Source organism: Phalacrocorax aristotelis, chromosome 7 (assembly GCF_949628215.1).
Source record: "Phalacrocorax aristotelis chromosome 7, bGulAri2.1, whole genome shotgun sequence".
In the NCBI taxonomy this organism is placed as follows: Eukaryota; Metazoa; Chordata; class Aves; order Suliformes; family Phalacrocoracidae; genus Phalacrocorax; species Phalacrocorax aristotelis.
Window position 1 is genome coordinate 31,268,051 of NC_134282.1, and position 24,351 is coordinate 31,292,401.

The 24,351-nt window shown below is 54.2% G+C and overlaps 3 non-coding genes across 3 annotated transcripts; 1 reads left to right on the forward strand and 2 right to left on the reverse strand.

Moving 5' to 3' along the window:
• Window positions 1–19,683: 19,683 nt before the first annotated feature.
• TRNAL-CAG (transfer RNA leucine (anticodon CAG)) lies at window positions 19,684–19,766 on the reverse strand. The gene has a single exon. It is a non-coding gene; the product is annotated as a tRNA-Leu (tRNA).
• Window positions 19,767–20,511: 745 nt separating this feature from the next.
• Window positions 20,512–20,593, forward strand: TRNAS-AGA (transfer RNA serine (anticodon AGA)). Its single transcript has one exon. It is a non-coding gene; the product is annotated as a tRNA-Ser (tRNA).
• A 3,325-nt stretch (window positions 20,594–23,918) lies between these two features.
• Window positions 23,919–23,990, reverse strand: TRNAM-CAU (transfer RNA methionine (anticodon CAU)). Its single transcript has one exon. It is a non-coding gene; the product is annotated as a tRNA-Met (tRNA).
• Window positions 23,991–24,351: the final 361 nt, after the last annotated feature.

Consider the following 24,351-nt stretch of genomic DNA (forward strand, 5'->3'; position numbering starts at 1 on the left):
ACTTGACTTGGGAGGGCTGCTTTGACCACAGAGAGGTTTAGCTCAGTCATTGCTCAGCACTTGGTGCATCTCCTGTCCTTTTGCCCTCACTCTCCAGCCCCTTTCCCACACACTGACTCCTTGAGACCGGCACAGCATTCCCTCAGGGGTTGGTGTGGCAGAGTCCTCCTTGCCCAGCCTTCCCGCCTCCGAGCAGGGAAGAAGGGAGCACGCTTCTTGCCCCACGAACCATCCACGAGGCAGCACTGCGCGCCAAGTGCTCTTGGCTTGCCATATGGTGAGGCTCTGGAGGGAGTGGAGGAAGTCACGGGTAAGGTAGACCTGTGCCTGGAGCCCCCTTGACAGGATGTTGTTGGCATGTGCAGAGCCATAAGTTGCTGACGGTTCCTTTGGTTGCTCCGGTGAAGTGTTGCCTTGGCCTTTGCGAGACACGTCGGAAGTGTGCTGCCACTGTGCTGGGTACTCCTGTTCCGTGTGGTCTGCAGTGTGTGTAGGAGGTGCGGTCGCCTGTCCGCAGCCCTCGCTGGGAGCAGGGCAAGGGTGCTCCCAGGAGCCAGGTCTCCCTGCAGCAGTGCCAGGAGGAGGCTGGCTGAGCTGGGCTGGCTCTGGCAGCTGCAGGGGGAGGAGTTGCAGCAGCAGCAGCAGCAGCAGCAGCAGAGTCGTGGGTCAGGATGGCCGAGCGGTCTAAGGCGCTGCATTTCAGTCCCACTCCTGACAGGCTCTTCTCTCTTGGTGGCCTCCTTCATAGCTTGCCTCCCTTCCTCTCCTAAGTGGGGGCTTTTTGGCCCAATGGGAGGGCTCTGCTCAGCCTGCTGACCATGTCTTGCTGCATGACCCAGCTCCTGTGGAGGGAGCAAACGGGTGTTGTTCCCTGAGCAGAGCAGAGCTGAGCCACCAGTAGCAGCTGGGTGGGCCTACCTAGAACAGAAACATGGAGGGAAGTCCCCTAGGCAAGTTCACTTTTCTGCCCTTCCCTTCCCTAACAAACTCACATTCTGCATGCATGCCTCTTGCCTAAAATGGGGACCTTTGGACATTCTTCAGACATTGACATGCTAAATCCTCTCTCCCTGCTTCTGCTTTACCCTTAACAACCCTTCTGGTTGGAAGGCACTTCAGGGAGCCAGAGAGTGCGTCCTCCTGCTTCAGGCAGGCTCACACCAGCTGATTGCTGCTTTGCCCGTCCAGGACATAAAATACCTTGAGGACGGGCGTTTCACAGCCTCTCTGGACCCCGTGCTTAGGCACCCTCAGGGTGGCCATTTTTGTTCATCTACGTAGTCACAAAACCCCTGCTTAATTTCTGACCAGCGCCTCTCCTCCTCCAGACATCACAGCAAACTCCTTGCAGGCACCGGGAGGCTCCTATTAGGTCATAGAATCATAGAATTGTTAAGATTGGAAAAGACCCTTAAGATCATCGAGACCAACCGCCAAGTCCACCACTAAACCATATCCTCAAGCACCACATCTACCCTTCTTTTAAATACCTCCAGGGATGGAGGCTCCACCACCTCCCTGGGCAGCCTGTTCCAATGCCTGACTACCCTTTCCATGAAGAAAGCCCTCAGCCGGAAAGACCTTGGGAGGGAAGGACCAAGGACTGGCGTGGCCTCCTGTGTGGGTCAGCGCAGCTGAGCTGCAGCTCCCAGGTGCTGGGAGATCTCTGGCTGCCCATTGAAGCCTGCAAAGGGTCACAAAGTGTCCTCCCTGCAGGTCCCCCAGGGAGGAGCAGCATCAGAGGCAACAGTGGAAGGATCATTTGCCATGACCTTGGGGAAGCAAATGGGCTGGAGACCTTGGCAGCTCCAGTGAGCAGTGCTGCCAGGACAGAAGCCAAGGAGAAAATGCCCGCTCTGAATGCAACCTGCCGTTTGGCATCTTAGGCTTGCACATGGCAGCGTGGCCTAACCTGTGGGTTCAGAAGTACCAGACGGCAGCCCAGTGCTTCAGGCAGGCCAAAGGTACCAGGAGGTTGTGTCCTTCATCTCCCAGGGCTAAGAATGAGATCTGGCAGAGGGTCTCTGCGTGTGTTTCCTCCCGTCTGAGTGCTGGGAGCAAGGGCCCTGCTCTCAACACAGAGACTCAAACCTTGGCAGAAGGAGGACAGCACCGGTGCAGCTTTTCCCTGCTGCGTGCCCGGACCCTTCTTGGGCAGGGAGTGTGGTGGTGCCAGGGTATGAGGGAAAGCTCCCTCAGGCTCACAGAGAAACGCACCTGAGTCTGGGGCAGCCTTGGGTGAGAACATCTTGTTCTCACTGAGGGAGAGGCCACTTTAGGGCAGAAGGGGAAAACGTGTCCTGGAAGAAAGGACCAGGGTTTCAATTCAGCCAGGACTCTCCTAGCACACATGGAAAGCAGTCCAGCTTGTGTAACACACAGCAAGCTGCTTTGGGTCCTCCTGCCAGCTCTTCCCTCTGTTGAACCTCATCCCCTGCCCTCTCTCTTGGTCGCCTCGTTCGGCAGGGTCAGGAGCTTGGCTAGGCCTGCCACCGATGGGGAAGGATATCTGGTTAATGGCTGCTTAGTATGAGCTACCAGATGAGAAAAGGAAGAGGCAATGACCCTTCTTGGGCAGATTGGCAGCTGTCCAACACGGGTGTGTAGGGAGGCAGCGGCAAAGGCCACAAGTGCAAGCATCGAACCACTGATCGCTGGGCCATGAATTCCTCTGTGAGGTGCAATGTTGAAAAGGTTCTTCTGGAAACTTCACAACCAGGTCAAATCAGGAGAAAGCAAGATGCTCACAGATTAGCAACGTGGGACTTGTTAGAGATGGCATGCCAGGCTTGCAGAAAGAGCTCTGCAGCTTCCTTGAAAGGCCCTGTGGGTAAAGAGTGCCCAGTGGCCCTGGAGGATGGCTTTACTTGGTGATGACGAGGGAGATGGAGAGGCTGCCGGGCTCAGCCAGCAGCATACGCCTTCACTGGGGTGGCCACAGGGAAAGACAGCATCCGTCCAGATGTAATGGTGAGCACTCTGGACTCTGAATGCAGTGATCTGAGTTCAAATCACAGTGGGACCTCAACCTTTTGACTCCCTCGGGGCTTTTGTCAGCACGCTTACACTTTATGCCCTTGCCTTGCGGTTGGGTCACTTGTGGAATGCACTCTGGTCTTCCTTGCTTTCCTGTGCTCCCAGCCCTGGGACTGACATCAGTGCACCTTCTCATGCCCCGTGCCCCTCCGCACCTCTGCAGCTTTCCTGAGCGCTGGCCCCCTGCCCCCTCTCTGCTCCCTTGTGCTTGATGGCTGCTCCTGGCTGAGGGGCTCCAGCAGTGGCTCAGCAAATCACACAACACCTGAGGTGGAGGTGATGCGGTCCGAGCACGGCTCAAAGCAAGGTCAAGTAGCGGAGGCTATTCAGGGCCTTGCCAGGTTGGATGTTGGACTGTCATGGGAGAGAGACATTCTCCCGCTTCCTTGCACAGGTGTTGGACACCTGAATGTGGAGAGGAGTACAACCAACCACGAGTCTCCCAGCTATGCTGCACAAAGTCTTTAATGAGAAGGGGAAAATGCAGTGGCACACAACAGAGACCAAGGAACAAGTCTGCAGGGTTCAGGGAGGCACAGAAAATGACCTGTTTCCACAGGAAAAGCTTTCCCCATTCAGCTCTACCTGCTGGCAATCCGAGCACACCAAGAGCAGTCTCGAACTCCGACACCCTCACCCCATCAGCAGGAGGTTCAGCAAAGCAGAAGAGAGCGAGCCCTTTCTCGAGAAGCTCAGAGCAAAGCAGAGCCAGAGGAGGCACGGAGGAGCCTGCTGTGCAGCGAGGAGCAGTGGGCACAGGTCCCTCCTGCCAGCTGGGATGAGGACACCCGGCTCTTCTGGAAACAATGGCCACGTTCCTGCTGCTGCAGGGTCCCTGTCTTCCTTCCTGCTCCAAAGGGGATGATTTGCCAGCTTCAGCAGTTCAGAGAGCAGCGGGGAGGGTGCAGACACAGTCCTGAACCCCCCAGACCAAGGGAGCCCCCAGAAGAGATGGGAACCCCTGCGGCGCTGAGGGAGCTGCCAACAGCAGCTGACAGAGAGGATCCCACGGCTGTGCTCTGAGGGAAAGAGGTGAGGATGGGGCCTGGCAGGGTCACCACCACCGGGGAGGCCTGGATGGCCACCGTTGAGTCAGCGCAGCGGACGACACAGGGCTCATTGCAGCTGCTTGCAAGTGGGGTTGGGCCAGAGGCGCCGCAGGGTGGTGGGAGACAGGGTCTGAAGCAAGACATCTCTCGGCGAGGGCGTCCAAGCTGAAACACAGAGCAGTCAGGGAGCACAAACCGCAATATCAGTCTGCAGCTGAGCCCCATTGATCCCCTTCTGCTTGAAAGAAGCCCCCTCTTCCCAGCCCTCCCCAGACAGCCCCATCAAAAGGGAAAGAAGAGGTGGCAGCCCTTTCTATTGCAGGGCCAAGCTGTAGGGTCACCAAGTACCAACCTGTGCTGGTTTTGGCTGAGAAGGGGTTAATTCTCCTCACTGTGGGGGTCGGCTACCTTTCCAGCTTCCCGCGCTCTGCCGCGTGGCGGGGAGGGGGGGGGGCTGGGAGGGGCAGGGCCATGGTGGGGACGGCTGACCCCGACTGGCCAATGGCAGGTTCATTCCATACCATGTGACACCATGACCAGTATATTGAGGGGGGGCAGTGGCAGTGCGGAGGCGGCGCGGCGTTGGGTTTGCGGGCGGCGAGCAGCTGCGGCGCGTGTGGTTTGTTTCCGCGGTTCGTTCCCCCTCTCCCCTCCTTTCCCCCTCTCCCCTTCTTTTCCCCCTCCCCCGGGGATTTGCGCCTCTCGTTGTTCTCCTTTACATTGCATTTCTACTGTTGTTTCTTTTAATTTTAATTACTAAACTGTTCTTATCCCAACACACGAGCGTTACCCTTCTGATTCTCTGCATCATCTACCGGTGGGGGAGTGAGCGAGCGACTGTGTGGGGCTGAGCTGCCGCTAAACCACAACACAACCTCAGTAGCCACCACGAGAGCAGCTCGGCCCACAGGGAGAGAAATGGAGGGGACTCAGGCTTACCTCGTTCCTGGAGGAAAGGGAGGCAAGAGAGGAGGATGCAGAGCCTGGAGCAGCGCAGGCTTTTATGCTGTGTCCCATAGCCCCATGGGACCACAAGCGTGCCTTGCTCTTGAAGCATCTAAACACCTAGTAGCTGCCACTTGCCAAGGCCTCATAGGTGATTAAGCATTTGTCTCTTTCATCTGAAAAATTCTACTCCCCTTTCATACCACCAAACACTGAAACAATTCATGTCTATCCCGGCTTCATAAGGCCAATTAACTCTGAGGGGTCAGGCTAGTGGGCAGATATTTTAAGTGGGTTAGGATCATACAGATTGTCTTAGTCGCTTGCCCCTCTTCATGGGGGGCTTGTCCAGAAATCATGGTGAAATGCAACCATGAAGGGCACCTTGAGTCAGCTCTCAAGGGCTTTCATTACAGGCATTCAGGCAAACCCTGAGTGACTTTTCCCCCACAGGTCATCGTAGACACACAGAAGGCTGTGGGTAAGTTCAGGCAGAACATCAAGACTGCACGTCCCGTATGGGAGAAGAGACGCAAGTCTCCAGGGATGTGGCAAAGCTCAGTGGTGAGGAAAGGCCATTGTGGGCTGGAGGGAAGCTCCCTGTGGGCAGCAGTGATGACCGTGAGGACCTTGCTTATGCTCATCATGCTCTACCACAGCCCGGTTTTGTGATCAAAGAGATGTCCTTGTCCGTCTGTGAAAGAGACCGTCACCCAAATTGACCTGTTTTGCTCAGCAAGAGTATCCCAGAGGCCAAAGGCCTGGCTGTCCTGCTTCTGAGGAGAGGCTCAGGGCAGGGAACCAAAAGCTCATGGCCCTTTTTCCTGGGTCAGGCATGGGGTAGCCCATTCCATGCATTTCAAATGTCAAAGGGACATCGGATCAGTCTGCCGGAGCACCTGGGAGTCACCGTGATGTGGGAGAGTTGGGAAAAACCCTGTACGCCATGCAAGCATGAGTCACCCTGCTGTGGACTTCAGTGGACACAGTGCCCTGGCCTCAGGCGTGCCAGGGATACCAGAGCTCACAGCCTCATTCCTCCCAAAGTGCAGCTTCCCTCAAGGGCATTTCTACGCATTGTAGCACCATTCCTGAAACAACTGCTGCTTCTATGGAATTTCATACCGCTGCTGTCTTCCAAGCACCAGTGCTGGCACCCTCACTACCATGTCCTGGTGGCCCACTTTTGGGCCTAGTAGGTTCAGCTGTGAGAGCCCCTAGCTGGTATGGTGGAGACCAGACCTCAAGCCCCTGCTCAGGTGAAAGTGTACCTGAGAAGAAGGACAATTGAGAGTGGCCTCTTCCAGAAGTCCTCTTTGTCTGAGTGCTTCACGAGCTTTCAGCAGGAAAACGGCATGGGTATCTGCAAGTTTGTCAGGCACAACTTGCCCTTAGGGATGCTGTGTTGGCTGTCACCAATCACCTCGCTCTTTTCCATGTGCTTGCACCTTAGCATAGTTTCCAGGAGGATCTGCTCCATGATCTTGCTGGGCACAGAGGTGAGACTGACCAGCCTGCAGTTCCTCAGGTCTTACTCTTCTCCCTTTATAAAAATGGGGGTTATGTTTCCCCTTCTCCAGTCGCTGGGAATTTCACCGGCTTGCCACAATGTCGTGGTTCAGCCTCAGTCGGCAACTAGACACCACGCAGCCGCTCGCTCACTCCCCCACCCCTGTGGGATGGGGGAAGAGAATCAGAAGAGCAAAAGAACTTGTGGGTTGAGATAAGCACAGTTTTATAATTACAACAAAAATTATAATAATAATGATTATGATAATTATAACAAAAATGTCACCTCCTCCTCTGGTGATATTCCAAAGCCTTTGCCTTCTGGCCAGTCCATAATCACTTCCAAGATTCCTGGGCGACTGGGGTTTCCTACTCGGGCCCGCTGGGTGATCGGTGGAACCCATTTACTCCATGTAGCATCAGTTGCATGGTGTGTAGAGGGGACGTTTCCTTTGAACATCCAGCCCAGCACTGGCAGTCGGGGTGCCAGGAGCAGCTGTGCATCAGTACCAACCACTTTGAGGAAGCTGGAATCTCTTTTTCACTTGGAGTATAGCGGGCTTCGGACCCTCTGTATCGCCGACTCTAAAATCCTAGGGGTTGACCTCAGGTCTCCCCTGGCGCTTTCTGCCAGGGTCTCCAGGTAGGGCCATTCTCCCCGGCTGCAGTGTAGAGCACATTCTTTACATCTTGTTGTACCCGGACTGGCCCAAGAGCTACTGCATGGACTATTTCTCGTTTAATCTGTTCAAAGGCTTGTTGTTGCTCAGGGCCCCATTTGAAATCATTCTTCCGGGTCACTTGATAGAGATGGCTTATGATCAGACTGGAATGTGGAATATGCATTCTCCAAAAACCCACAACGCCCAGAAAAGCTTGTGTTTCCTTTTTGCTAGATGGGGGAGACGTGGCTGTTATTTTGTTGATCACATCCATTGGAATCTGACGATGTCCTTCCTGCCATTTGATTCCTAAGAGCTGGATCTCTTCTGCAGGTCCTTTAACTTTACTTTGTTTTATGGCAAAACCGGCCTTCATAAGGATTTGGTCTGTTTTCTTCCCTTTCTCAAAAACTTCTGCTGCTGTGTTGCCCCACACGATGCTGTCAGCAATGTGTTGTAGGTGTTCGGGAGCTCCACCTTGTTCCACAGTATTATAGATCAGTCCATGGCAAATGGTAGGACTGTGTTTGCACCCCTGGGGCAGTCGATTTCAGGTGTCCTGGACGCCCCTCCAAGTGCAAGCATACTGTGGCCTGCACTCTGCTGCCAGAGGGATTGAGAAGAATGCATTAGCGATATCAGTTGTGGCATACCACTTGGCTGCCTTGGACTCCAGTTCGTATTGAAGTTCTAGCATTTCCATCATGGCCGCAGTCAACGATGGAGTGACTTCGTTCAGGCCACGATAGTCTACTGTTAGCCTCCACTCTCCGTTAGATTTCCACACTGGCCATATGGGACTGTCAAAGGGTGAGCGGGTCTTGCTGATCACTCCTTGGCTCTCCAGTTGGTGAATGAGCTCATGGATGGGAATCAGGGAGTCTCGGTTGGTGCGATATTGCCGTCGATGCCCTGTTGTGTCAGTGATCGGCACCAGTTGTTCTCTGACCCTCAGCAACCCCACAACAGAAGGGTCCTTCCAGAGGCCAGGCAAGGTAGACAGCTGTTTACTTTCCTCTGTCTCCAAGGCAGCTACACCAAAAGCCCACTTGTACCCTTTTGGGTCCTTGAAATACCCTCTCCTGAGGGAGTCTAAGCCAAGGATGCAGGGAGCCTCTGGGCCAGTCACAATGGGGTGCTTTTGCCACTCATTCCTGGTTAGGCTCACTTCGGCCTCCAATACAGTTAGCTCTTGGGATCCCCCTGTCACTCCAGCAGTGCTGATGGGTTCTGCTCCTAAATAGTTTGATGGCATTAAGGTGCGCTGTGCACCGGTGTCCACTAAAGCTTTATACTCCTGTGGGTGGGATGTGCCAGGCCATTGGATACACACAGTCCAGTAAGCCCGGTTATCCCTTTCCTCCACATGGCTGGAGGCAGGGCCCTTCTATTCCCGATCATAGTATTCATCAATCACTTCTTGTAAATATGAATCGCAGGGTCTCTATTAGGATCAGAAATAAAATCAGCGTTTCTACTCCTCTGTCTAGTGACTGCTTACTGGAAACTGGAACAGCAGCTTTCCTGGAGAGACCCCCTGAGTGATTGTTCTTCCTTGCAGCTCATGCACCTGTGACTGTAGGGTCAAGGTAGGTTTTCCATCCCACTTATTCATGTCCTCTCCGTGTTCATGCAGGTAAAACCATAGGGTGCCCTGTCCTCTGTATCCTTTCTCTTGAGTAAAGGGACGCTTAACCCTAATGGCTGAGATACTGGCCCCTACAGGTGGGGAGTAGGATGTATCTTCTTTGAATTGCTGGAACTCCCGGGACAGTTTCTCAACAGCAGAGACGAGCGAGGAAGAGAGATTTGCTTCATATTCCTGGAGTTTATCAATCGTGTCCGCCACCGTTGGTGTCTCGTCATCTTTGCAGGACATTACTGCCAATGAGTTCCCATGTGTCAATGCTGCACTCTGTACAGACTTCTGCCACATGGGTTGTGTGCACTCAGCTTCATCTGGATCTTTGGGTGACTGTTGATCGTCCAGGTCACCATAAATCACCTCAAGCATGGCTAGTTCCCTCAGGTACTGGATACCTTTCTCCATGGACATCCATTTTCCTAGGCAAAATACAATATCTTCTTTGAAGGGGTACCTTTCTCTCACACCTGACAGGAGTCGCCTCCAGAGGCCAAGGGATTGTGTTCCTTTTCCAATTGCTTTATCAATGTCCCCTTCTCTAGAGAGGGATCCCAGTTGTTTGGCTTCCTTCCCCTCTAATTCCAGGCTACTGGCCCCATTATCCCAGCATCGGAGCAGCCAGGTGATAATGTGCTCTGCTGAACGACAGCCAAAATCTTTTTTCGTATATCCTGCAACTCACTCAAGGATAGGGATCGGGTAGTTTCCGTTTCTTGTACACATTCTTCCTCTTCCTCCTCCTCTTCTTGTGATGGCCCTGGTTCTTCATAATCTCTTTCTAAATGAGTTGACTTTCTCTTCCAAGGTTTCTTCTTGAGTATAGGGGCGACTGATACTGGCATGGGTTGGTCCTCTAATTTAGCTGCAACACTTGTCACCGGGGTTTGAGTAGCTGCAGTGTCTGTTGCGGGGGTCTGAGTGGCCACAGTGCTTGTCGCTTTCCTTGTCTTTGCCTTTTTAGATCCAGAGGCCTTCTCTTCCCCTTGTGGGTACTGAGTAGTGTTAAATAGGGCTCGATGGGCGTGGGCCAGGCCCCAGCACATTGCAGTGATTTGTGTCTCTCTGGAATTTCCTGGGTGACAGCATACTTCCTCCAAATATTCTACTAATTTTCAGGATTCTGCGCTTGTTCAGGGTTAAAGTCCCACAACACTGGGGGTGCCCACCGTCTTAGGCGTTTGCCCGTACTGTCCCACATACCCTGCCACGTATAGCTATCGAGCCTTGGGGCAGACCTCTGGATGATATTCTTAAATTGCTTATTAACCTTAGACAGAACTGACACCGTCTGCCAAAGCAATACCAACAGATGTATCTTAACTACCCAAGGATGTTCAAGATACTGAAAAGGTGTTGCAATGAAGGAGAGGACATTTTATAAGATGGTAGCCAAGGTGCCATTCTGTGTTTCCTCCGTAAAACACCTCTCAGACGAGGAGGTAGAATTGCTAATGGTCTCCATGAGGTGGTAGCTGAAGTACAGTAACGGCTTCCATGCAAGACCTAAATGACCGATAACGGTCAAGGCCAGTGCTTTAATAACAAATCTCCTAGGCAAAACATCTCTAATCACTGCAGAGCACAGCAAACTACAAAAACCAACAGCAATTTTTAACGTGTACTTTACAATCAGCATGGTATAGACTGGACAAACTAATACTGAGAACAGATGGATCAATGCTGTGACCAGCAGCTGCTATTATCTCAAACCCTTCGTGCCCCACCTTGGGCGCCAAACTGGACTGTCATTGTTCAGCCTCAGTCGGCAACTAGACACCACGCATCCGCTCGCTCACTCCCCCACCCCTGTGGGATAGGGAAGAGAATTGGAAGAGAAAAAGAACTTGTGGGTTGAGATATGCACAGTTTAATGATTACAAAAAAAATAATAATTATAAAAAGAATTATTATGATGATAATGACAATAATGATAATATAATAAAATGGGAAAAGGAAGGGGTAAAAAGGGGAAAAAAAAACCAACCCAGAAACAGAAACGATACAACCACACACCACCCACTGCCCGACGCTACCCATCCCCGAGCCGTGATTGCTTCCCTCCTCCCCCAGCCTCCTCCACCCAGTTAACACACTGGGCATGACGTTACATGATATGGACTATCCCTTTGGTCAGTTTGAATCTGCTCTCTTAGCTGTGCCCCCTCCCCTCTCGGCTTCTTGTGCACCGGGCAGAGCATGAGAGGCTAGAAAAGTCCTTGACTAGTACAAGCACTACCCGGCAACAACGGAAAATTCTGTGTGTTATCTCAACATTGTTTTCATACGACATCCAAAGCACAGCACTATGCCAGCTGCAGTGAAGAAAATTAACTCTATCCCAGCTAAAACCATGACACACAACTTGTCAGATTTGACGGATAGTGGCTTAGCAACTTCATCTGCCAGTTCCTTCAAGACCCTCGGATGCATCTCATCAGGTCCCAGGGACTCGTGCGCCTTCAGGTTCCTTAGATGGTCTCGAACCTCATCTTCTCCTACGGTGGGTGGTACTTCATTCTCTCAGTCCCTGCCTTTGGGTTCTGTGGATTGGGCGGCGTGCCTAGAGCACTTGCTGGTGAAGACGGAGGCAAAAATGTTGTTGTTGAGTACCTCCATCTTCTACATGTCGGTTGTAGCCAGGCCTCCCGTTTTGTTCATTGGGGGGTACAGTTTCTTTCCTCTTCCTATGCACCTGAAGAATCCCTTCTTGTTATTTTGCACATCCCTAGCCAAGGTCAGTTCCAGCTGTGCCTTGGCTTTCCTGATCCCCTCCTTGCACTCCCGGGCCATATCCCTGTAATCTCCCCGGGATGTGCATCGCTGCCTCCACTGCCTGTGCCTTTTGGTTTTGTGTTTCAGTTTGGCTAAGAGGTCTTGACTTAGCCAAGCTGGCCTCCTGCCTCCCCTGCCTACCTTTTTGCACATTGGGATTGAGAGCTCTAGTGCCCTGAGAAAAATGGCTTTCAATATCTCCCAGCTCTCGTTTCCTGCTTTATCTCTGAGGGCAGTTTCCCAAGGGGTCCCAAGCACTAGCACCCCAAAATGCCAAAAGCTTGACTTTCTGAGCTTTAGGGTCCTGACTCTACTTTTTACACACCCTGTATCCCTCAAGATTGAGAATTCCACCAGGGCATGATCGCTGCAGCCCAGGCTACCGCCAGTCTTGACCTCTCCAATAAGTTCTTCCGCACTAGTAAACAACAGGTCCAGCAGGGCCTCTCCTCTGGCCAGGCTCTCCCTCACCTGTACTAGGAAGTTGTCCTCAACACTCTCCAGTAGTTTCCTGGACTGCTTGCAGTTTGCCGTGCCACTTTCCCAGCAGAAGTCTGGGAGCTTGAAGTCCCCTCTCAGGAGGAGGGCTTGAGAGCTTGATGCTTCCTAACATCAGAATGATTTGTCTGTGTCCCAGCTTCATAAGGCCAATATACTTGGAGGTCTCAGGCTAGTGCGCAAGGAGATTTTAAGTGGGTTTGTGTCACGTGGATTGCCTTTGTCACATTGCCCTCTTCATGGTGAGCATGGCCACCGGTCACGGTGAAATTGAGCCATAAAGGACACCTCAGGTCAGCTCGCAGGTGCTTTCAGCGAAGACATTCAGGCTAAGCCTGAGAGACATTTTTTCCCCGTGGGTCATTGTAGACACACAGGAGACAGTGGGTAAGTTCAGGCAGAACATCAAGACTACACAATCCCACATGGGAGAAGAGACTCATCTCTCCAGGGATGTGGCAAAGCTCAGTGGCAAGGGAAGACCGTTGTGGGCTGGAGGGAAGACCCCTGCCGACAGGAGTGACGGCCATGAGGACCTTGCTTATGCTCATCAGGCTCTACCATGGCCCGGTTTTATGATCAAAGGCATGCCCGCGTCCTTCCGTGAAAGAGAAACACACCCAAATTGACCTGTTTTGCTCAGCAAGGTCATCCCAGAGGCCAAAGGCATGGATGGACTGCTTCTGAGGAGAGGCTCAGAGCAGGGAGCTAAAAGCTCACGGCCCTTTTTCCTGGGTCAGGTATTGGGTGGCCCATTCCATGCATTTCAAATGTCAAAGGGACGTTGCATCAGCCTCCCACAGCACTTAGAAGTCATCATGATGTGGGAGAGTTGGGAAAAACCCTGAACTCCGGGAAACATGAGCCACCCTACTGTGGGCTTACGTAGACATGGTACTTGGGCCTCAGGCGTATCCACGGGAGTTCAGACCCCCAAAGTTCTGCTCTCCTCAAAGTCATTCCCACACATGGTAGCACCATTCCTGAAACAACTGCTGCTTCTGTGCAATCTTGTGCTGCCGCTGCCTTCCAAGACATTGCCTTTTGGTGGCTGCTCAAAGGCAGCCATTGCACCCCAGGAAAACCAAGTTTTGAAGGGACCTCTGATGGTCCTCTGCTCTGATCCACCGCTCCAAGCAGACCAAACTTCCCAGGTGCCTCAGCAGGCTCAGCAGGTACCTCCAGGCCTGGTCCTGTTGACATTGAAACACTGCCACTGTCAGAGAGGTCACTGTCTCTCAGGCACCTCTTCCCGCTCTGCGCCATGCCCCCCGTCACTTCTTTGCCCAAAAAGACAGCTGGCATTAGCCTTGTTGCAACTTGCGAGGGTTGCCTCTTGCCCCTTGGCAGTGCACTTCTCAGGAGAGTCTGGCTCCATACTTTCCATAACCTCCTGTAGCTCATGCACACAGCAGTTCCATCCCCTCCTCCCCACCATGCTCATCTCCACCAGGCTCCACAAACCTAGTGCCCTCGGCCTCACCCCATACGTCATGTGCTCCGGTCCCTACGTTCTGCCTGGTCCTCTGCCAGGATCTCTCTCCATGAGAGATCATCACCAGCTCTCTTGTCCCTGGGGACACAAAATGGGGCACACCAACCCCAGTCTGGCCTCTGCAGTGCCAAGGGAAGGGCAACAGTCCTTCCCCTCAGCCCTCATCGATGAGCCTGAGTTCAAAAGGACCTTTCAAGATGACCCCCTCAACCATGTATCCACCAAACAGTGGTGGATGGAGTGCCAGTGAAACCAAAAAGTGCTCTCAGTCGCAATCAAATGATTGCCATTAAAACAGCCTGGACGGTACCAGGATTTTTGGAGGAATGAGGCTGTGAGCTCTGGTATCCCTGGCACGCCTGAGGCCCAAGTACCATGTCCACTGAAGTGGTGACTCATGTTTGCATGGAATTCAGGGTTTTTCCCAACTCTTCCACATCATGATGACTCCCAAGTGTTCCGGGAGGCTGACCCCATGTCCCTTTGCAATTTGAAATGCATGGAATGGGCCACTCCATCCCTGACCCAGGAAAAAGGGCCATGAGCTTTTAGATCCCTGCCCTGAGCCTCTCCACAGAAGCACGCCCTCCAGGCCTTTGGCCTCTGGGGTGTCCTTGCTGGGCAAAACACGTCAATTTCGTTGTGTTTCTCTTTCAGAGAAGGGTGCAGCCATCTGTTTGATCACCCTCCTATGCCTTGCTTTTCTTTTGTCCAACAGGTTCTCCACGTCCCAAGATGAGCCCACACCCATGGTTGGAAGAAGAGTGAAAGCCTTGTCAAGTCTTCAAGCAGCATAGCTATGGAGATCTCAGGGAGAGATTGCTTGAGAGAGACCTGCCTGACCCCCTGGTCTACCCTGCATTGTTATATATCTGTCTTCATTCCCTGGGCTCAAAGGAGAAGACAAAACCAGGATGTGGTAGAGCCTGATGACTGTAAGCAAGGTCCTCGTGGCCCTCGTCCTGCCCACAAGGGTCTTCCCTCTAGCACACAATGGTCTTTCCTTGTTGTTCAGCTTTGACACATCCCTGGAGACATAAGTCTCTTCTCCCACATCTTCTGTGAAGCTATGATGACCCCCGCTGGGAGGGAGATGTCTCCCACGGTTAGCCTGAGTCTGTGCACTGAGAGGACTTGAGAGGTGAATTGAGGTGCCCCTAACAGCTGAAGTTCACCGTGACTGGTCAGCAAGCTCACCATGAAGAAGGCCATGTAACGAGCATGACCCATGTGGTGGAAAGCCACTTGAAGTCTCTGCACAGCTAGCCCGAGACCTCCAAGGCAATTGGTCTTATCCGGCTGGGACACAAATTAATTATATTGATGTTAGATGGTATGAAGTGGGAGCAAAACATTTCAGGTGAAAGAGGCAAGGGCTTAATCACCAGCGAGGCCTCAGCAAGCGGCAACTACTAGGTGTTCAGATGCTTCATGAGCAAGGAATGTTTGTGGCCCCTTGGGGCTCTGGGACACAGCATAAAAGCCTGTGCTGCTCCAGCCTCTGCATCCTCCTCTCTTGCCTCCCTTTCCTCCAGGAACGAGGTGAGCCTGAGTCCGCTCCATCTCTCTCCCTGTGAGCTGAACTGCTCTCACGGTGGCTACTCCGGCTGATGCGTGGGCCTGCCTCAGCTTGGCCCTGCAGTAGAACCGTTGAAGGGCTGCCACCTCTCTCCCTTTTGATGGCGGTGGCTGGGGAGAGCTGGGAAGAGGGGGCTTCTTTCAAGCCAAAGGGGAAAAACAGAGCTCAGTTTCAGGGAGGTCTGCCCACCACAGTTCCCACCTTTAGCAGAGGGTCTCTAACCAAACGGCCAAGTGCATCCAGTGCCGCCTTCTATGCCGCAACGTTTGTTCTGGAGATGGGGTATGATCAGCCTTTCCCCAGGTGCTTTATACCCACTATGCTGGATCCTATTCCAAAAGTGGGTCAGCCTTCCTGTGCTGTGCAACTCGGAGGGCAGGATGAGGGCTGTGGGAGCTGCAGGTGCAGTGCATGTCTTTAAGAGGTGATTTCTGAGGCACCTGTTCACTCTAGCATATATGTGCTGGGATCATTGCATCAACCTTCACCCGTGCTATTGCAGCGGTAACGGCAGAAGTACGTCCTGGTGGAATAAGCAGCCAGTTAGGCACAGCTTTGCTCTCGGTCCTCCAGGTCTAGCCCTCAGGTCACATGTCATGCCTGTCCTGCGTGTGTGTTAGCAAGATCAGCTGCAGGCCCTTTCTGGACATGGAGCTAGAAATGGAGACGGAGGGGAGCAAAGCGCATCCGCAGAGAGATCTGAGTGAAGGATAGACAGGCTGACTTTGGGGTCTGTGTTTGTGCTCTGTGTTTCAGCTTGGTTGCCCTCGCCGAGAGATGTCTTGCTTCAGACCCTGTCTCCCACCACCCTGTGGCACCTCTGGCCCAACCCCACTTGCAAGCAGCTGCAGTGAGCCCTGTGTCGTCGGCTGCGCTGACTCAACGGTGGCCATCCAGGCCTCCCCGGTGGTGGTGACCCTGCCAGGCCCCATCCTCACCTCTTTCCCTCAGAGCACAGCCGTGGGATCCTCTCTGTCAGCTGCTGTTGGCAGCTCCCTCAGCGCCGCAGGGGTTCCCATCTCTTCTGGGGGCTCCCTTGGTCTGGGGGGGTCAGGACTGTGTCTGCACCCTCCCCGCTGCTCTCTGAACTGCTGAAGCTGGCAAATCATCCCCTTTGGAGCAGGAAGGAAGACGGGGACCCTGCAGCAGCAGGAGCGTGGCCATTGTTTCCAGAAGAGGCGGGTATCCTCATCCCAGCTGGCAGGAGGGACCTGTGCCCACTGCTCCTCGCTGCACAGCAGGCTCCTCCGTGCCTCCTCTGGCTCTGCTTTGCTCTGAGCTCCTCGAGAAAGGGCTCGCTCTCCTCTGCTTCGCTGAACCTCCTGCTGATGGGGTGAGGGTGTCGGAGCTCGAGACTGCTCTTGGTGTGCTGGGATTGCCAGCAGGTAGAGTTGAATGGGGAAAGGGAAGCACTTTGTGTGGAGCATTATCCTTGTGAAATAGGCTGTTTTCTGTGCCTCCATTAACCTTGCAGATGTGTTCCTTGGTGTCTGTTGTGTGCCACTGCATTTTCCCCTTCTCATTAAAACCTTTGTGCAGCATAGCTGGGAGACTCGTGGTTGGTTGTACTCCCCTCTCTTCAGGTGTCCAACACCTGTGCAAGGAAGCGGGAGAATGTCTCTCTCCCATGACAGTCCAACATCCAACCTGGCAAGACCCTGAATAGCCTCCGCTACTTGACCCTGCTTTGAGCCACGCTCGGACCACATCACCTCCACCTCAGGTGTTGTGTGATTTGCTGAGCCACTGCTGGAGCCCCTCAGCCAGGAGCGGCCATCAAGCACAAGGGAGCAGAGAGGGGACGGGGGGCCAGCGCTCAGGAAAGCTGCAGAGGTGCGGAGGGGCACGGGGCATGAGAAGGTGCACTGATGTCAGTCCCAGGGCTGGGAGCACAGGAAAGCAAGGAAGACCAGAGTGCATTCCACAAGTGACCCAACCGCAAGGCAAGGGCACAAAGTGTAAGCGTGCTGACAAAAGCCCCGAGGGAGTCAAAAGGTTGAGGTCCCACTGTGATTTGAACTCAGATCACTGCATTCAGAGTCCAGAGTGCTCACCATTACATCTGGACGGATGCTGTCTTTCCCTGTGGCCACCCCAGTGAAGGCGTATGCTGCTGGCTGAGCCCGGCAGCCTCTCCATCTCCCTCGTCATCACCAAGTAAAGCCGTCCTCCAGGGCCACTAGGCACTCTTTACCCACAGGGCCTTTCAAGGAAGCTGCAGAGCTCTTTCTGCAAGCCTGGCATGCCATCTCTAACAAGTCCCACGTTGCTAATCTGTGAGCATCTTGCTTTCTCCTGATTTGACCTGGTTGTGAAGTTTCCAGAAGAACCTTTTCAACATTGCACCTCACAGAGGAATTCATGGCCCAGCGATCGGTGGTTCGATGCTTGCACTTGTGGCCTTTGCCGCTGTTTTCTCTCCCAAGGCTGCCCCAGACTCAGGTGCATTTCTCTGTGAGCCTGAGGGAACCTTCCCTCTTGCCTTGGCACCACCACACTCCCTGCCCAAGAAGGGTCCAAGCATGAAGCAGGGAAAAGCTGCACTGGTGCTGTCCTCCTTCTGCCAAGGTTTGAGTCTCTGTGTTGAGAGCAGGGCCCTTGCTCCCAGCACTCAGACGGGAGGAAACACACGCAGAGACCCTCTGCCAGATCTCATTCTTAGCCCTGGGAGACAAAGGACACAACTTCCTGGTACCTTTGGCCTGCCTGAAGCACTGGGCTGCCGTCTGGTACTGCTGAACCCACAGGTTAGGCCATGCTGCCATGTGCAAGCCTAAGATGCCAAACGGCAGGTTGCATTCAGAGCGGGCATGGGAAACGCCCGGTCACCGGAGGAGGGTCAATTCTCTGCAGAGTCACAACTCTGACAGCATGTCCCGGAGAAGCAGCATTGCTGAGGTTGCCCCCTCCAGGGGCTTGAGCACAGGGAAAGGGACGGTCCTTTCCCATGCAGATGCTGTGCCGCTCGCTGCAGGAGGAGGGATGTCCCTTCTGTGGCTGAGACAGCATTTCTCCAAGCAATGGCGGGTGTTCTTGGGGCTCTGCCAGACTCACCCAGCACTTGAGGAGCAAGGGTTCTGGGCCAGTGTGTTGCGTGGGCCAGTGCAGGCAGCGTCCTTGCTCAGGGTGTTTTCTCCTTGGCTTCTGTCCTGGCAGCACTGCTCGCTGGAGCTGCCAAGGTCTCCAGCCCATTTGCTTCCCCAGGGTCATGGCAAATGTTCCTTCCACTGTAGCCTCTGATGCTGCTCCTCCCTGGGGGACGCTGCAGGGGGGACACTTTGTGCTGAGGACCCAAGGCTTGCTTAGCTGGGAGCAGAAAAGGTGCCATTTCTGTGCCTCCCTGAACCCTGCGGATGTGTTACTTCTTGTCTGTTGTGTCACTGCATTTGCCCCTTCTCATTAAAGACTTTGAGTAGGATAGTGGGAGACTCGTGATCATTTGTTCTCTGTCACTTAGCACCTGCTCTGTAAGGAAGAGCAATTGGCCTCTGCCCTGAGCTTACTGCTGGCTGACGGGACACTTTGTGCCCCTTTGCAGGCTTCAATGGGCAGCCAGAGACCTCCCAGCACCTGGGAGCTGCAGCTTAGCTGCGCTGACCCACACAGGAGGCCACACCAGTCCTTGGTCCTTCCCTCCCAAGGTCTTTCCAGCTGAGGGCTTCTTCATGGAAAGGGTAGTCAGGCATTGGAACAGGCTGCCCAGGGAGGTGGTGGAGCCTCCATCCCTGGAGGTAGGGTATGGTTTAGTGGTGGACTTGGCAGTGATGGGTTGGCGGTTGGTCTCGATGACCTTAAGGGTCTTTTCCAATCTTAACAATTCTATGATTCTATGACCTAATAGGAGCCTCCCGGTGCCTGCAAGGAGTTTGCTGTGATGTCTGGAGGATGAGAGGCGCTGGTCAGAAATTAAACAGGCGTTTTGTGACTACCTAGACGAACAAAAATGGCCACCCTGAGGGTGCCTAAGCACGGGGTCCAGAGAGGCTGTGAAACGCCCATCCTCAAGGTATTTTATGACCTGGACGGGCAAAGCAGCGATCAGCTGGTGTGAGCCTGCCTGAAGCAGGAGGACGCACTCTCTGACTCCCTGAAGTGCCTTCCAACCAGAAGGGTTGTTAAGGGTAAAGCAGAAGCAGGGAGAGAGGATTTAGCATGTCAATGTCTGCTGAAGAATGTCCAAAGGTCCCCATTTTAGGCAAGAGGCATGCATGCAGAATGTGAGTTTGTTAGGGAAGGGAAGGGCAGAAAAGAGAACTTGCCTAGGGGACTTCCCTCCATGTTTCTGTTCTAGGTAGGCCTACCCAGCTGCTACTGGTGGCTCAGCTCTGCTCTGCTCAGGGAACACCCGTTTGCTCCCTCCACAGGAGCTGGTTCATGCAGCAAGACATAGTCAGCAGGCTGAGCAGAGCCCTCCCAGAGGGAGGGCCAAGAAGCCCCTACTTAGGAGAGGAAGGGAGGCAAGCTATGAAGGAGGCCACCAAGAGAGAAGAGCCTGTCAGGAGTGGGACTCAAACCCACATCTCCCAGGGAGACTGCAACCTGAATGCAGCGCCTTAGACCGCTCGGCCAGCCTGACCCACGACTCTGCTGCTGCTGCTGCTGCAACTCCTTCCCCTGCAGCTGCATTTGGACATCCCTTGCCAGTGCTGGCAAAAAGGTCTAGACACATCTAGTCCTCCAAATCAAACCCTCCCCTGTCTCCCTCTAAGTCATCCACACCTCCCATTTACGCTCCCTTTGCCCCTTCACACGCTTCCTCAGCCAGGCTCCACCTTGCCCTTCCCATAGACCTCTCTGACTCTCGCGAGCCATTCCCCCTACACAGTGAACAACCTGCATGGCAGTCGTGGTCTGTGTCCAAGGGTTGACACCACCGTGTGTCCCCAGGAGGCTGGAGGTGCTGCCGGGGGGTCACCATCTGCCCTGCAGCAATGCCCCCACCCTAGGGCTCACAGCAGGCTGGGCGTCCCCCTCAGATAACACTGAGAAGCCAAGCAGGGTCTAATAGCCCACCCCACACAGCTGCCACCATCCCTGGTTGTCTTCACACGCTGCCTTCCTTTCTTCCCCGGAAGCTGCCGAGATGCCAGCTGGGGAGTGAAAGCACCCCGCCGAGACAGGATATCCCAGATGACTGGCTGACGACAAGGCACAGGGGTTATGCCTCTCGAGGCCTCTGGAAGCCTGGCAGCAGGTGCCTGTCATGCTCAGTGCAGGTCCCAAATGCAGGGCTTTGAGTGGAGCCTGGCCCTGGAAGTCCCAGGGAGCCAGGTGTCATTGCAGAGGGCATGTGCTCAGCAGGGCGGAGAGGGCTGGAGCAGGTAGTTGTGGCCGAGTGGTGAAGGCGATGGACTAGAAATCCATTGGGGTTTCCCCGCGCAGGTTCGAATCCTGCCAGCTACGGGGGCTCAGTCCCCTTTTGGGCTCCCTGCAGTTGACCACGCTGCAGCCATGGGACTCGGCTCCACGCTGTAGATGGTTCCCAGGGAGACAACAAAACCCCCTTGCCCACCTCACTTGTCCTCTCCTTGCACCAGAAATGCCTGCGTGGACGGCTGTTGGTTCTTGAGCAGAACTTAGGAGCCTGATCTCACCATGCATCCCCAGCAGCACGGCCCCACCAGCTCTCTTCTCTACACCTGAAACTACAGCCGCTCACCTCCAAAGAGAGCCTTCACAACACGGCCCTCGGTGCTAACAACAAAGGGACGACACCTCGTGGATCTCAGATCTTGCCAGCACTCACAAACTGCTCCTCACTCTCTGATTGGCTGACAGCCCTTTCTTGACCCTGTCCTACCCGCCTGCTCTCAGGCAGACCTGCGGTTGGCTGCCAGGACCAGCCAACCCTACCAGCGTACCCAGAAGCACGTCAGGTGAGGAAGCCCCCATGCGGTAAATGGAGGGAAGAGGCAACTTCTGACAGCGTCGTTCCCCATGGGCTCTCATATTGCTTTGTGATTGGCTGGCGGTCATTTCTGATACTGTCACACCTGCACATTCTCAGTTCTCCCCCTGATGGGCTGCCCACTTCCTTTGGACCAAGAAGTGTTCACGTACAAGAAGATACACCATGCAGTGCTATCCACTCTGGGATGAACAGAGGCATCTAGCACAACCTATATTCCTGTGGATGGCCCATCACCTGCAGAGCCAGAGGTGACCTCACAGTCAACACCCAAGCGAAATTCTGGCTTCTGGCCCATCGGGTACTCAAGTGGAAGGGAGCTCACCTGCAGATATCCATGCCAGCTTCCTGCTGCCAGACCGTGAGGGACTCAGACAAGGAGGACTTCTGGGACAGGCCACTCTCAGTTGCCTTTGAAAGGACATGGTAACTGGCCAAGGTTCCCGAGGCCTGGAAGATTGTCAGTGTCACTCCTCTCTTCCAGAAGGGCACAAGGTAGGACCTGGGGCACTGCGGGCTGGTCTGCCTTGCCTTGATCCCTGGGAATGGGAAGGAGCAACTCATCCTGGAAACCCTTTCCAGATACATGAAGAACAAGAAGGTACTTGCTATTTTTCACTGCACTCTAGTCCTAGCTCGTGCCTGTCCAACTGTGTTCTCTTTTCTTTGTGGGGGTGCGTGTTCCTCTGTGTGTGTGTGTGTGTGTGAGACAGAGAGAGAGAGAGAGAGAGAGAGATATTGGCAACCAAATCTGGAGGTGTACTAGGCAGTGAATACAGGGTGAGGAGCAGCAAACAGGCTAGGAAATCTCAAGCAGCACTAGCCAGTGGGTAGAGCAGATTGGCATCAGGGACTGCCCAGGGTTGGAACAGGGCACCAGACAAACCAGCCCTGGGCTCCAGGAGCGCACTCTGGACAGACCTACGGTCAGGCCCAGGGCTCAGTGGACCTGCTGCTCAGTGGACACGAATGTGGGCGTGAGAGAGGGGTGTGTGTCCAGCACTGAATTCTGGTCTGAGCAGCTGGAGGGGAAGAAAAGGGTCAGGCCATGTTTGTGGCTTTGGGTAGTGAGGAATGAAAGAAACAAAACACTGCCTTTCCTCCCACAAACTGGAGAGCTGGGCAATCACCAGCCGTATGAAGTTTAACAAGGGCAAGGGCCGAAATTTACACCTGAGGCACGGGAACCCTGGATATACATACACACTGGGGAATGAGCGGCTGGAGCGCAGCTCCCCGGAGAGTGACCTGGGGGTTCTGGTCGACGGCAAGTTGCACATGAGCCAGCAGTGTGTCTTGGCAGCCAAGAGGTCCAACCGTGTCCTGGGGTGCCTCAAGCCCTGCATTGCAGCCGGTCGAGGGAGGTGATTGTCCCGCTCTGCTCTGCGCTGGTGCGGCCTCACCGCAAGTACTGTGTGCAGTTTTGGGTGCCACAGTATAGTAACGATATAAAGCTACTAGAGAGTGTCCCAAGGAGGGCCACAAAGTTGGTGAAGGGTTTAGAGGAGAAACCGTACGAGGAGCGGCTGAAGTCCCTTGGTTTGTTCAGCCTGGAGAAGAGGAGACAGAGGGGAGACCTCATCGTGGTCTACAGCTTTCCCACAAGAGGAGGAGGAGGAGGAAAAGGCGCTGTTCTCTTCTCTCTGGTGACAAAAGATAGGATCCGAGGGAACGGCAGGAAGATGTGCCCGGGGAGGTTTAGGCTGGATATTAGGAAAAGGTTCTTCACCCAGAGGGTGGTGGAGCACTGGAACAGGCTCCCCAGGGAGGTAGACACGGTGCCAAGCCTGATGATATTCAGGAAGCACTTGGACAACACCCTCGGAGACATGGTGTGAATATGGGATTGTCCTGTGCAGGGAAAGGAGTTGGACATGGTGATCCTCGTGGGTCCCTTCCAGCTCAGGGCATACTATGATTCCATGATTCTATGATTTTCCGGGCTCAGCTACTGTCCTTCACCGCAGACTACTCCAGCACATGTTTTCTATGTGCTGCAGTCCTAAACAGGAAAATCTGTTTCAGCGTGGGCTCTTCCACAGGCTTCAGGACTCTCAGGAAAAGTCCTCAGTGGCGTGGCTTCTCCACAGGTTGCAGGTCCTTTGGGAATATTAGTCAGCTCCAGCATGGGTGCTCTGTTATGACACAAGCTTCGCAGGTGGCTGAGTGTTGCGGAGGGAGCTGGAACCAGCTGTGTGTGGTGTGGGGCAGCCCCTCGGCTCGTCTCACAGAGGCCACCCTGCAGCACGCCCTCTCCCCTCCACCACCAACACCTAGCCACATATAGCCAATACAGTGCCCATTGGGAATCCCTGCCCAGCCCTGCTCCCGGCTGCACCTACAAGTGGGCACAGCAGCAAACAGGCTAGGATGGAGGAAGCCCCCAGGTGGTAAAGTCAATCACACTGGTGGCTCCCAAACTAGTACTGGGCTGTGCTCCCCCCTAGCTGCAGAGCCCTGGAAGTCCCTGCTTGTGGCTGGGAAGCTGGGGACTGAGCTGCCTGACGGGAAGGGAGAAACAGCTTTGTCCCCAGGACACCCGCTGCCTTGTGGGGAGAGCTGTGGGCTTGTGCTCTGCCTGCTGCTCCACAGCCACCCGTCTGCCTTGCTGAGGGTCACTTTGGGAGTGGTGGCTGCTAGGAAAGCAAAGGGGAAAGAAGGTGGCGGTGGCAGAGAGAAGGGGCTGAGGGAGCGTGAGAGCCATGGCCATGGGTGCCCAGAGAGCAGGAGCGCAGCAGTGCGGGTTAAAACTTGGCGAAAGATGCAAGGGAGAGGCAGTGGCTGATGCCGAGGGAAGAAAAAAAGCAAGCAAGCATTGACTAGCAGAGGATGGTTTCGATCCATCGACCTCTGGGTTATGGGCCCAGCACGCTTCCGCTGCGCCACTCTGCTCCCCCCAGGACCTCAGCTGGGACCTCCCACAGCCCGTAAGCCCGATGCTTACGGGCACTGCCAGCACCTGCGCTTGCGCTCACGCCCCTTTCCTTTGCTCCTGCCTGTGCTCTGACCGTACTTTTCCTAAACAGGTTGAGGTCTCTGCAGGAACTTTCTGCAAGATTTTAGACCCTCGCCAGGGACATATGTCTTACCCCAGACTCCATGTTGTAGATCGTTTTTGAAGTGAGACTCTGTTATTTGATTTGGTCCCCCTCTAGACCCACCGCTGGGTCGGTATGGTTTGTCCCCTCATTTCTGAGATGGTTGGATCCACTTCTGAGATCGGTTTGTACTGCTCTCTGGGACAGTTTTGTCC